Consider the following 13,929-nt stretch of genomic DNA (forward strand, 5'->3'; position numbering starts at 1 on the left):
GTTGATATATGGTGCTCAACTGCTGATTTTGAGGACGCGGGATTGAAATCCAGCTGCGCATTTTTGTGAATATGAAATGCTAGAGACCCCTGCACGCTGAAGAACATCAGATATTTAAATTTTGTGGGGCCTTTCCACTTCAGCGTAGAAAAGCTCCGTGAACTATGGGCGACAACGATGGTATATTATCGTGGTCCCGAAAACAGGCGCTTATCACGTTGTGGTTTTTGCGCGTATGACCCCACCAATTATTATCTGCCTTTATGATTTTGTGGGTTACGCGCCAGTGTCTACAAAACTCATCTCACAACTTGTGTCGCCTTCAAAGTTTAGTATCAGTACTACTTCTAATGTTATGCCTTATTCTAAGCTGTCTCGCCCAAGGGGAAGTTCCACGCATACTTGCAATTTTCATAAATGATAGACAGAGAGACAGACAGACAGACAGACAGACAGACAGATATATAGATAGATAGATAGATAGATAGATAGATAGATAGATAGATAGATAGATAGACAAATAGATAGACAGATAGATAGATAGGTAGATAGGTAGATAGATAGATAGATAGATAGATAGATAGATAGATAGATAGATAGATAGATAGATAGATAGATAGATAAATGCGTATATTCCCGTGTATGGACACCATGTTTACCTTTTACTACTCAACGCTAATATCCCCCTCTCCAGTTTTAAAACAGCTCCCGCTTTTTATTTTTTTATAGTGCACCATAAGAACAAGAACAGGAAAAAACATGCCGGCGTGATTTTTTTCCCGTGATTGTTCTTGCGTGCTTTGAAAGTGAACATCAATGACAAAACATGCCAAAGCATACGCGCTTTCAAGCTATCGCTGGCTCACTACTGCAGCCTCCCAGCCGCGTACGCCTAGGTGTACCAGGCTGGAACCCCATGGTCTGCCGATGGTGTTAAGTTTCAAGGCGGAAGACGATGCCGCAGCTACGAGCTACCCTGGAACCGTGCGGCGGGTGACATCAAAGTTGTCGACTTCCTGGATGCTAGCAGCCGTATTCCCTGCGATCCTGGCGGGCGCCAGGAGACGGGAACCAGCACCACCGTGTTTTGTCAGACGTGGGCACCGAATCACCCGCGCTCCATCGCGGTTGACTGATAAATGGCGTGCGGCTACGCCTGTGGCTGTCCTACGTGGCCACGGATGTAGGTGGTGCTCCTACGTGTATAGCGTGCGGTGGACTCCAATTTAGTGAACTGACCGGAACTTTTTCACAAATGGACAACGCACGCTTGGAGATTAGGGGAAGTTTAGCAGTTGTGGACATAAATAAACCTGATTCGCTTGGGCTTCCTATTTATTTGGCAGCATGTCATCAAAAATATTTCAGCGAAGCATTTCTGTCACACACACCCTAGTAATGAATCACAATTTATCTGCAAATTTGAGTGGGTCCTACACCATTTTTTTTCCAAGTAATCAGTAATCATCTCATGACCACATTATCGGAGTTCATTGGGCAAAGAATGGATTGTAATGAAAATTTGTCAACGACGACAAGAGACACCGGGAGGTGTTTGTAGCACCCTTTAAGTGCTTTCTCATCGCAGCGGGCTGGAAGCTAAGCAGAGAGAGATGGAACAAAGAAGCTACGTCAGCGCGCGTCATGACTCCGAAAGCTCATCACGAAATCAAGAAGGCGCGCACTAAAAAATTATAAACTTCGACCACTGTTTATTATCTCTCCTTGATTCACGCAACTACAAAATTTGAGCGAGATGCTCGTTGCAGTGCCTGCTATCAGCAGAAAGAGTTTCCTCACCCAGTCCGGTTAATGAACCCTTTAATTAAGGCAGCGTAATACTGGTGGCGCAAACTTGTACAGCTCCATTGGTGTTGAACAGACACTAACCAACCTTGATGCACGGAGATGATACATTACTAATGCCCGACAAAGAAGATTTGCAGAGATAGATGGACATCTATGGTAATGAGGGAGATAGGCTAGATTTCAAATTCAGTAAGAAAACAGCAGCAGTCATAATTTTTAATGATAATGAAGGTAGTGAGCTTAGGATACAGGAGGTCTCTCTTGAAATAACAAAGAAATACAAATATCTGGACGTATGGATAAGCAATGGGACAGAGTACCTAAGGGAACACGAAATATACGTAACATTTAAAGGTAACAGGAATGCAGCAGTGATGAAAAATAGCGCACTGTGAAAATACAATAGGTATGATGTTGTGAGAGGAATGGGGAAAGGGGTCATAGTTTCTAGTCTGAAGTTTGGCAATGCGGTCTTGTGCACGAGATCAGAAGTTCAAGCAAGGTTAGAAATTAAGCAACGTGGAATAGGGCCCCGCCGCGGTGGTCTATTGGCTAAGGTACTCGGCTGCTGACCCGCAGGGCGCGGGTTCGGATCCCGGCTGCGGCGGCTGCATTTCCGATGGAGGCGGAAATGTTGTAGGCCCGTGTGCTCAGATTTGGGTGCACGTTAAAGAACCCCAGGTGGTCTAAATTTCTGGAGCCCTCCACTACGGCGTCTCTCATAATCATATAGTGGTTTTGGGACGTTAAACTCCACATATCATATCAATCAACGTGGAATAGGTAGGCTTGCCTTAGGAGCTCACGGGAATACACCAAATCAGCGAGTACAAGGTGATATGGGATTGACATCATTTGAGGGCAGGTAAGCTAGCAGCAAGATGTTATTTGAGAAGCGATTGAGAGAAAGGGGGGAGGAGCATTGGGCTAGGAAGGTATTCAGCTTCTTGTACATGAAGAATGTCGATACAAAATGGCGGAAGCGAACCAGAAAATTGACTGGTAATTACTTGGAAAACAGCAGGGGGCCAAGCCAAAAAGAAATATTGGTTAAGAAGAAGGCGAAAGAAGCTGAGACCAATATGTGGAAAATGGGCATGATTAAGAAGTCCGCACTAAAGATCTATCGATTTTTAAGCACGAAATAGCCAAGGAAAGTATCTACGATAATACTCGGGGTAGTTCTCTACTGTTTGAGGCAAGGATGGCAGTATTGCGAACCAAGTCCCTCTTCTCCCCCCCCCCCTCCTCCTCCTCATCCTCATCATCATCATCGTCATCGTCAGCCTGACTACGTCCACTGCAGGACAACGGTCTCTCCCATGTTCCGTCAGTTAACTAGGTCCTGTGCTCTCTGCTGCCAATTTATACCCGCAAACTTCTTGATCCTATCTGCCCACCTATCCTTCTGTTTTCCCCTAACCCGCTTGCATTCTCTGGGAATCCAGTTAGTTACTCTTATTAACCAGCGGTTATCTTGTCTACGCGCGCCCCGCCGCGGTGGTCTTGTGGCTAAGGTACTCGGCTGCTGACCCGCAGGTCGCGGGATCGAATCGCTGCTGCGGCGGCTGCATTTCCGATGGAGGAGGAAATGTTGTGTGCCCGTGTGCTCAGATTTGGGTGCACGTTAAAGAACCCCAGGTGGTCACAAATTTTTGGAGCCCTCCACTATGGCGTCTCTCATAATCATAGGGTGGTTGTGGGACGCTTAACCCGACATATCAATCAATCAATCTTGTCTACGCGCTACATGCCCAGCCCATGTCCATTCGATCTTCTTGATTTCAACTATCATATCCTTAACCCTCGTTTGTTCTCTAGTCCACTCTGCTCTCTTCTTGTCTTTTAAGGTTACACCTACCATTTTTCTTTCCCTTGTTCGCTGCTTCGTCCTTGATTTAAGCTGAACCCCCTTTGTAATCCTCCAGGTTTCTTCTCCGTAGCTAGTTACCGGCAAGATACAGCTGTTATATACCTTCCTCTTGAGAGATAGTTGCAATATACATGTCATAATTTGAGAGTGCTTGAAAAATGTGCTCCACCCTATTCTTATTTGTCTAGTTACTTCAATCTCGTGGTTCCGCTCCGTGGTTATTACCTGCCTTAAGTAGACATAGTCTTTTGCAACAAGAAGTGGATTTTTACCTATCTCGAAGTGCTGCTCTCTTCCGAGGTTGTTGTACATTACTTTTGTTTGCTGATGATTAATCTCAAGACCCACCTTACTTCTCTCCTTGTCTAACTCCTTAATCATGAGTTTCAGTTCGTCCCCTGAGTTACTCAGCAATGCAATGTCATCGGCGAAATGCAGGTTGCTTAGGTACTCTCCAATAACTCTTATCCATAACTGTTCCCACTCTAGGCCTCTGAAAACCTCCTGTAAGCACGCGGTAAATAGCATTGGGGAGATTGTATCCCCCTGCCTTACACGCTTCATGATTGGTAGTTTGTTGCTTTCTTTATGAAGCACCATGGTTGCAGTTGATCGCCTGTAGATTTCTTCCAGGATGTTTAAATACGCTTCATTGACGCCCCTATGCCGTAGTGTCTTCATGACTGCTGTATATCCACTGAATCAAATGCTTTCTCGTAGTCTATGAAGGCTATGTATAGTAGTTGGTTACATTCTCAGCATTTCTCTATTACCTTATTGATAGTATGAATGTGGTCGATTGTTGAGTAGCATGTTCGAAATCTTAAATCTTGCTTGTTCCGTTGTTTGATTGAATTCTAAAGTTTTCTTAAGTCTATTAGCAAATATTTTTGTAAATATTTGGTATACTACGGAGAGCAAGCTGATCGGCCTGTAATTCTTCAAGACCTTGTCATCTCCTTTCTTATGTATCAAGATGATGTTAGCATTCTTCCAAGATTCTGGTGCTCTTGCCATCAGGAGAGACCTCGTACACAGGGTGGCTAGTTTTTCTAACACAATCTGTCCTCCATCTTCCAGCAGATCTGATGTTACCTGATCTTCACGAGCAGCTTTACCTGTTTGCATGCTCTCCAAGGCTTTTCTGACTTCTTCTATCAATACTGGTGGGGTGTCATCTGGGTTACTGCTAGTTCTTATAGTATTAGGGTCGTGGTTGTCCCGGCTACTATACAGATCTCTGTAAAACTCCTCCGCTATTTTAACTATCCTATTCATATTGGTAGTTATTTTGCCTTCTTTGTCCCTTAATGCATACATCTGATTTTAGCCTATCCTAAGTTTCCTCTTCACTGTTTTGACGCTCCCTCCGTTTTTTTGAGCATGTTATACATCCTTACATTGTGTACTCTTTATAAAGTGTATTTCGTTCTTGTTTTCGCCGTTACGGCTCCTCCATGTCCACCTGAAGTTTCCTGATTTTTGGTAGAAGGTATTAAAAATCCGTAAACTATTGCGTTCTGCGAATTCTAGTAGTAGCTAGTACAGACGCCATAATCTCCTACTGCCTGGTCTCCAGCCCGCTTCTCCCCTACCTTTGCATTGAAGTCTCCCATCAGTATATTATACTGTGTTTTTTCACATTGCTCATTGTCGATTCCACGTCTTTATAGAAGCTTTCAACTGCAGCGTCATCATGGCTAGATGTAGGCTCGTAAGCCTGTACCACCTTCATCTTGTATATCTTCTTGAGTTTAATTACGATACCTACCACCCTTTCATTAATGTTATAGTATTGCTCTAAGTTGCCAGGTATGTTTCTGTGAATTAGGAACTCCACACCCAGTTCTCTTCTGTCAGCCAAGCCCCGATAGCAGAGGACGTGTCCTTTTTGTAGCACCGTATAGGCATCATGGGTCTTCATAACCTCACTGAGCCCTAGTATATCCCATTTAAGACCATCTAGCTCCTCGAATAGTACAGCTAGACTTGCCTCGCTAGGTAAGGTTCTAGCGTTAAACGTTGCCAAGTTCAGGTTCCCATGGCGGCCTGTCCGGATCCATAGGTTCTTAGCACCCTCTGCTGCGTTGGAGATCTGACCGCCGCCGTGTCAGTTGCTTCGCAGCTGCTGGGTACTGAAGGCCGTGAGTTAATTGACGTATGTATGTGGGAGGTAGTGGCCAGATACTGCACCAGGGTGGCCAATCCTTCTCTGGTGAGGGAGTGCGTTTACCGGCTGTGGTCAGCGGTGTGGCCACACCCCAGGCCTCAAACCAAGACATCTCGGGCAAAATACGAAGGGTAGACAGGTATGCAGTGTGTGTGGAGAAGAGGAGAAAACTGCGGAACACTTGATAATCTTCTGTAAAGGGCTTCACCTTTTATTTCAGGATGATGGTGCATAGTTGTTCAAAGCACTGGGGTTTAGGGACAGGGAGGTCAAAACAGACTTTAAGCGGGTAGAATTAACTAGAAGGAGGCTATCTGATTGGTTATCCATCCATCCATCCATCCATCCATCCATCCATCCATCCATCCATCCATCCATCCATCCATCCATCCATCCATCCATCCATCCATCCGTCCGTCCGTCCATCCATCCATCCATCCATCCATCCATCCATCCATCCATCCATCCATCCATCCATCCATCCATCCATCCATCCATCCATCCATCCACCCGTCCATCCATCCATCCATCCACCCGTCCATCCATCCATCCATCCGTCCGTCCATCCGTTCTTCCTTCCATCCATCCGTCCATCATACGCAGCCATGTCACAACCTCCGGCATAAGCGTGCGCACGAAGTTTGGCAGGGGGAAGATTGGCAGAGTGAATCATGATGAATGATGATGATGATGATCCGTCCGTCCAGACGGTCTTCCGTTCATTTTGCCCCGCTCCTCATCATTCACCTCTTGGATACGCTGTGTTTTTTGTGTTCTTTAAAAAAAAAGCTGCCTGCTAACCTCGACGGTACAGTATTAACACAATAGCGCTAAAGAGCTCGTTTTGCAGAAATTGTGGTGTTGGTGTCAGCCTCGTTGTAAGTGAATCATTTTTGCATTAAAAACTTCCGAGCTTGAATGACGATAGAACCCAGGACGTTTGCGTGGCGAGCGGGTGTTCTACCCCACATCCACGTGTCTGCTTGAAAGTAAATTGAAAAGAAGTGAATCTCCTTGAAAGTGCAGTGCAAACAGCTATCATGCTTTACCAACATACGCGTCATGTATACAGTCATCGCAGTACAGCATGTGATAACACTAATACTTCTTGGAACAAGCCTGCCTTGCCATAGGGTGTTAGAACATGTGATGATCATAACGACTTCGTCGTTTAAAGCCGGCCACTCACTACAAGAGGCACGCAGGTTACGGTGCGTATTCCCTTAAGACCATGTATACTGAGTGCTGAAAGTTCGAAAACATTTAACACGTATAATTGCTCGTGCTTTAAAGCTTGCTACACAATTCACAGAATGCAGCCATAAAGAAAGCTTTACTGACACAAGCCACTTTCAAATTTATATCAATTACATTGTAGTAATCCACAATTTAACATTCACAAGTATCATCATACATTATAGAGTATGAACTGAGTGGTTTAAATACGCACTATGGACAGGATCGCCACCATATTCAACTCTTAGTTGTGAAGTATCATCATCATCATAATCAACAACCCGATAACGCCAAATGCTTGGCAAAGGACAGTGATAGAAATGAGAACCATCGTGTCAATGAAGAAGAAGACGGCCCGAGGTCTCTTGCTCACGCGACATCACGCGAAGAGAAGCAGCTTCTACGCGCAACAGTCAGGTCGCAGTTTGCCGTCGCTCCTTCTGAACTTCTCGAGCCCAGGCAGAGCTAAGACAGCCTCCCACAGCCACGCTTCAAGTTCCAATTTGTGTGCACGGACCCTCGGCCACTTTAGCATAGGCCAACTGAAGGTGCCACATAGAGGAACGGGTGACAACAAAGATGAGCGACGCGGAAGACGAGAAGGCTATGGCCACTAAGCGGTCGAACGCCTCGACGTCGTCCTCGCAGTCACAGCACGACCGCAAGTTAGACGACGCTAAGACGAGCAATGGCAAAGAAGGTGAACGGGCCACCGCCAACCAGCCTGTGACCTCTTTATCAACGGCGCTGGTATCACGCGTTGAGCGGGAGTCATCTGTGGTTCCCAGAGATGAACACCAGCGAGGAAGCGTCAACAACCCTTTGCCCGTTCTGACGTTCTCGCTTTCACCACACGATGTCCAACCGGCCACCGTTAAGACGTCTAGTGATAAAGAAGTCGAGCAGGTTACGACCAAACAGCTTACGAACGCTATGATGACGGCGTTGTTGCCATACGTAGGCAAACGGAAACCTTCCGTTACTTACAGAGGCTTAGACCGGTGGGACATCGTTGAAAAGTCGTTGCTCAATCGGGCGTATTCTTCTCTGACGCACGAAGGCCAGCCGGACACCGCCGAAGTAATCAGTGGCAAAGAAAGCGAACAGGCCCATACGAACCAGACTGTGAACACTCTGACGTCACTGCCACAACGCGAAGGCCAGCCGGAGTCCTCCGCGATTCCATCTGACGATCAAAGGGTGCTTCCAGAGCAACCGTCCGCTCCGATGCTCACACCGCACGAGCGCAAGCTGAACGTTACTGACGTCGACAGCGGCGAAGAAAACAGGCCAGTTACTGCCGACCAGCCTGTGACCATTGCGACGATGTCACTGCCACCACGTGAAGGCCGGAAGGAAGCCTCATTGATCCCTAGTAATGAATATAAACGGAGCATCGTTGACCAGCCTACTCGAGCTCCGACGTTTTCACCTCACGACAGTCAAACGGAACCACGAGAATCATAAGTCGCAAAGGAAGCAAGCCGAAGATTGCCAACAAGCCTTTCACAGTTTTGACGTCACTTCCATCACACGAAGGTCAGCAGGAGTGTACCATGGCTTCCAGCGACAAAGAACAACGAGCCGTTGTGGACTAGCCGTTTACCGCTTTGAGGGTCTAGCCCTCGTCGCATGATAGCCAGCTGGAGAGCGCTCAATTGTCCAGCGGCAAAGATAGTGAGCAGGCTACCACCAAACAGCCTACAAGTGCTCTGACGACGTCATTGCCGTCACGCGACGACCGGCATGAATCTTTCATTATACCCAGTGACGAAAAGGTCACCGTCAGTCAACCGTCTACCACTCTGACGTCATTTCTATTGTCACAAGATGGTCCGCACCAGGAAGGTTTCCAGATGGCAGCCACTCGCGGAACTGAGGACGAGTGCTTGGCGATTCATAATGCTTTTGTCAAGCCCACTTACGAACGGACATCGTCGCTGTCATCAACGGAAGGTCATCACGAGGCTGCCCGTACCAGCACTGTCGCAGCGGTCATGACTGCAGCCTCGGTCGTGCCGGTGGCACCCACGTCTCCACTGAACCACGTCCTCATCTGCGGTCATGGCCGGTTTCAGCAGATCGCCCTGTTCTGCACCGCGCTGGCCTTCTTCACGACCATCGTACACGCTATCGCCTCGGCAAACCTGGCAAGACCCGTGAATCACTGGTGCAGGTATAGTGCGCCACGAAGCTCCATGTGTAAGTTTGTGTGTGTTAATGTGTGTGCTTGTGTGCGAGTGTGTGTATTTTAAAGCAGTCACATAATCAGAATTTCAGTAGGTGGACCTTCTTACCTGCCTAGTTTCAATACATATAGTATTGAAACAAAAGAATTCGGAAGCTCTTCTTTAGGTGAGAAATTACGCCACCTCCGTGTTCTACCGAGTAATATTATTGCCAGATCCCCTTAAATTTTTGTTCAAATGTAAGAAGATAAATGGGCCATTTTGTTCTTATTTCGTTTAAGTGGGCCCTCCCTATGTGTCTTAAAAGGGCTTTGCGGCATTTCAGCATGTTCAGAAAACGGTGCCGATCGGTAGTCGAGGCTGTTAAGAGCTGGCGAACCAAGCCTTAGGTCACTGCCAGTTGGGCAAGAGCAAGGTAATCTTATCAGTTTTTCATTAATTCGCACTGTTTGTGATAATAAGGGTGGATTGTGGTGACGTGCATGCATGTTATGCTTATATATATGTGAGAGTGTTCTTTCTGAAATAAAAATTTTCAGTAGCTATAGTAAGTGCTCCGTCCGGTGTCATTTCTATGTTTTCGTACATATTGCGCTTGATTCATGATGAAACATTAGGGGCAGCATGCGGTCTCGATTGGGCAATATATTTCCAAGGTCAGCTAGAAATCGTTCGCCCTCCTTTTAACAAATGATTTTATGTACCCAAATGACCACGCCATATACCCAAATTCACGGCCACTAGCATCGGGGGTCGCATCTATAGTTACCACGGCCACTGCGAGCACAAGCGTCCGTTTGGAGCCACAAAGAATGTAGGCCACTTCTTCGAAAAAAAGTGCTCGAACTAACAACGCGCTCATGAAGTAACTTCCTTTCACCGCACCAACCAACACAGCTTAGCTTCTAGGGTGTTCATCGGGACGAGAGAAAGCATTTACAGCATGCGACGAATCACCGTAGCTCTGCTCCAATGATTGACAAGTTCTAACATCGGTTGATTCGTAAGGCAGCAACTCTCTTACTGAAGAGAGAGAAAATATACGTTGGCGAGTGTACAGAGGGCCTTCATTGAGTCCAGGGCTCCATTGCCTTGCGCGACCCGGTGAATCGATCAACTGGATCAGGTGCTGCTGTTACTGCCGACGTAAGCTGAACAGTGCAGACCCTCAAGAGGAAGGGGTGGGTTTGTGAGGAACGCCAAAAACTTTTGGTAGTTACTCGGAGAAGAGTTGCAGGTGTAACGAAAGGGAGCAGTGTATGAGTTTAGGCACCGCGAACGGGGCCCAGTCATGATATCGTGCTCCTCGTCCAATTTTAGCAGGTATTGAAGACGTCTCCTGGAACGCCTTACCACCTTGCGCAGGCCTACTGTCTAGTACTCCTACATGGAACCGAACGTCTGGAGGACCATCAGCATACCCGTAATACAGGAAGAAAACGGTATTGAAAGGCGTAGCCAGTGCCAACGCTTCGAGCCTCCACTGCCCTACGCCGAGTCCTCTGCAGGGCTTCCGGACAACCGGAGCACCGTACCGTGCGACGCCGGTTGGCAATACGCGTCCGGCGCCAGCTTGGCTCACCAGCGGTGCAACGCCATATTCGCGGAGTCACACGGCCACTCCATTGTCGACGAATGGGACCTGGTGTGTGGCCGCAGTTGGATGGTGCCGGCGCTCTCCGCAACGTACGTGGCTGGAGGTGTTGTCGGGGCTCCGGTGAGTTTCACAAACAGGAGCTGCGGCTAGTGGAGCTGCATTTTCTTTCATAGCTTGCGCATTACTCGGAATCCGGCTCACGATTATATATACTGTATTAACGACAGAGCTCTCCAGAGGTCTGACTTATCGGTGTCCTTAATTTTTTTACCAATATCTGTCGAGAATATCCATTTTCTCCCAGGAGGTGGAAAAGGCGTGGGATGGTGGGGAGGTAGAAGACGACGGGAAAGAGTATAACATAGTATAGCCTAGTACTCTCTAGCATGGGATTGGGAAAGAGAAGTTACGGTGAGGAGTGATACGAGGGTGAGGAGTAGGGGAAAGAATGAAGCGGAGCATTGCCATGACCAGGAACCACACAATGAACGGCTTTCTAGCGGATGCAGCGAACGCTTCGTTTACATGGTCACCCTCACTGCCACATGGTGACATGGTCACTCCAGCAGTAATGTGCAACGAATATTCAAACGCCCTGCATTCTACGTCAATGAGTCGTTGATTTGCAAACTGATACCATTTTCGACTATATCTAATTGTGTGCTTTTATTTGCCACTTCAAGTTTTGTGCAACTTGACACCATTACTTTCCTCAGTGAAATTATTTTGTACTGATTGTTTTTCGAAATGTTCGACCGTTGGTTGCAATTTGTACCGCTTCTGTAAGTGACCTGTCTCAAGATTTACGGTGTGCGAATGGAGCAGGTAAATAGTATTATTTAAAAGAATTCATAGCATGGCTAGCGCCTATTTGTGAACTGCGGATTGCAAATAATGTCCGTCACTCGTAAATTATCCCAGTAGCCCCACAGCACATCAGTACACGCGCTTGCTACTTGCTCCGAGACAATATGAACGATTTTGTAGCCTGACAACATCCCGCCTATCCCCAAGAAAAACACGCACCTCTTTATTTTACTATAAACAGGTTTCAACTGGTTTAAGACCACAGTGCAAATAAAACAAGCACACTAGAACGTCAGCACGAATCCTTAGTTGCGCTGCAGTTATCACGCTGAAATAACTACCTCAATATTGAACCCTAAAAAAGACACAAGAGGAAAATGATCGCGCGTGTATTAGTAAAAAGACTATTCTAAAATACTGAAAACAGCACTCTTAACGCAAAATAACATTCGACTCCAGATACCTGATCCAAACACCATGAGAGAGCAAGAACATTGTTGCGTCAAAAAATTAAACTAATGGTCATCTATGGGTGTCGTAGACCTAGCGTACGGCGTTTCAGGAAAATATCTTCAAGCCATTGACATCGAACCTGCAGAAAATACATTTTAAAATTAGTGCCATCACGCAATGAGATTCGGCGCGAAATTTAAGTAGTGAAATGTCAACCTTGATTTTCTCCTCTGGTAACGTACTTATCACACTGAAACATGTTATATTAGGGTAATCAGAGTGCAGTTTATCAATTTAAAGGAAGTAAATGCTTCTCTTTAGTGTCCCTTAAAGGGCCAAAGATCCCAAAAGCAGATGGCGAGTAGATGTATTCTGTTTTGTGTGTTCTGCCCTTTCTCGCACGTACTTTTCGCTAACGTTGAGAGTTGGGCGTGTTGGATACTATGCACGAACACGACAAGGACGCCAGACGAGGAAGAAAGACGAGTGCTCTCTACATCCTAATGAGTTGTTATGGAGCGCTCGTCTTGTGCCCTTATCGCCTTTTCGTCTTTCTAATTACGGAAGTTGAAGTAAAGCGAAAATGCAAACGTCTTCGGCTGCCACCTAGAATTTTTGGTCATGGCCTACGCCGATTCTTCGCTCACAACCTACGACGCCACCACCACCGACACCGGAAATCTGCTAAATGAGTGGGACTATACACGCGCTATCCGTACACCCACATCACACGTGGCGGGACACCTGCCGCACGCAAGCGGAGGGCGAAAGAGCACCCGCAAGCAGAGTGCGACAGAGCGTCTCGGCGACGCTCTTTCGCCCTAAGCTTGCGTGTGGCATGTGTCCCGCCATGTGCGGTCCGACTGTGCGGACAGCGTGTTAATAGGCCCTTACGAAATGCCGTCAATAGATATTGTTTGGTAACCCTAAGTCTGCTCTAAAAATTGATTCTTAAGCGAGAAAGGAAGAGAAAGGTGAGCCCCGTAAGTGTCTGCTTCAGCGAGCGACACCTCAACAGTAGCTCATAAGGGATGGGGGTGAGGAGGGATTAAAAGGGTAAGAGTAAAGGTGTAGAAAAGAGGAAGAGCGTGAGGTGGTAAGCCAGAGAGAGCGATGACAAATGGAGGGGATAGGAGAGATAGGAAAGAGGGAAACACGGTTACAGGAGTCCGAGCACGGGGCACCACTTGCGAGAGCTCTTGTCGGCGTCAGTAGATGGCGTAGAGCAAGTTCAGTCAGTCAGAGCTACACTGTCGTCGAAGGTCGTCAGCGTCAGGAGATGGCATAGGGCGAGCCCAGTTGGCCAGAGCTACGCTGACGCCGGAGATCGCGAGGGCATAAGCGGTCGGCATGGAATCTTGACAACTGATGTACTAGACTCTCTGCTTTCAGCTGGCGGGCATCGCTGCCGACCGCATTCGTCGACGTCCCGTGCTCGGCATCTGGCTCGTGCTGCTCGTATTCGCCGGCACCGCACTCGTGTTCGCCAACAGCGTAGCGGTGTTCGCCGCCCTCCGGTTCGTGACATCCGCGGGTGCCGCCGGAGTGTTGGTGGCCTCGCAGGTGTTGCTCTTCGAGGTGACCGACTCGCAACACAGCGTCCTCTTCTGCGCCATCGCCATCGCGGCAGCCGCGTTCGTCGCAGCCGTCTACACTGAAGTCGCCTACGTCTTCATCCGGAACTGGCATGCTGCTCAGGTAAGACGGCGCGATCTCAACAACACGCTACAGGAATAAGTACAATGCTAAGTTTGCTCAAGGGCATGTACTTGAACGGCCCTTCAAATAGCGCATG

Source organism: Rhipicephalus microplus, chromosome 6 (genome assembly GCF_043290135.1).
Source record: "Rhipicephalus microplus isolate Deutch F79 chromosome 6, USDA_Rmic, whole genome shotgun sequence".
Taxonomy (NCBI): domain Eukaryota; kingdom Metazoa; phylum Arthropoda; class Arachnida; order Ixodida; family Ixodidae; genus Rhipicephalus; species Rhipicephalus microplus.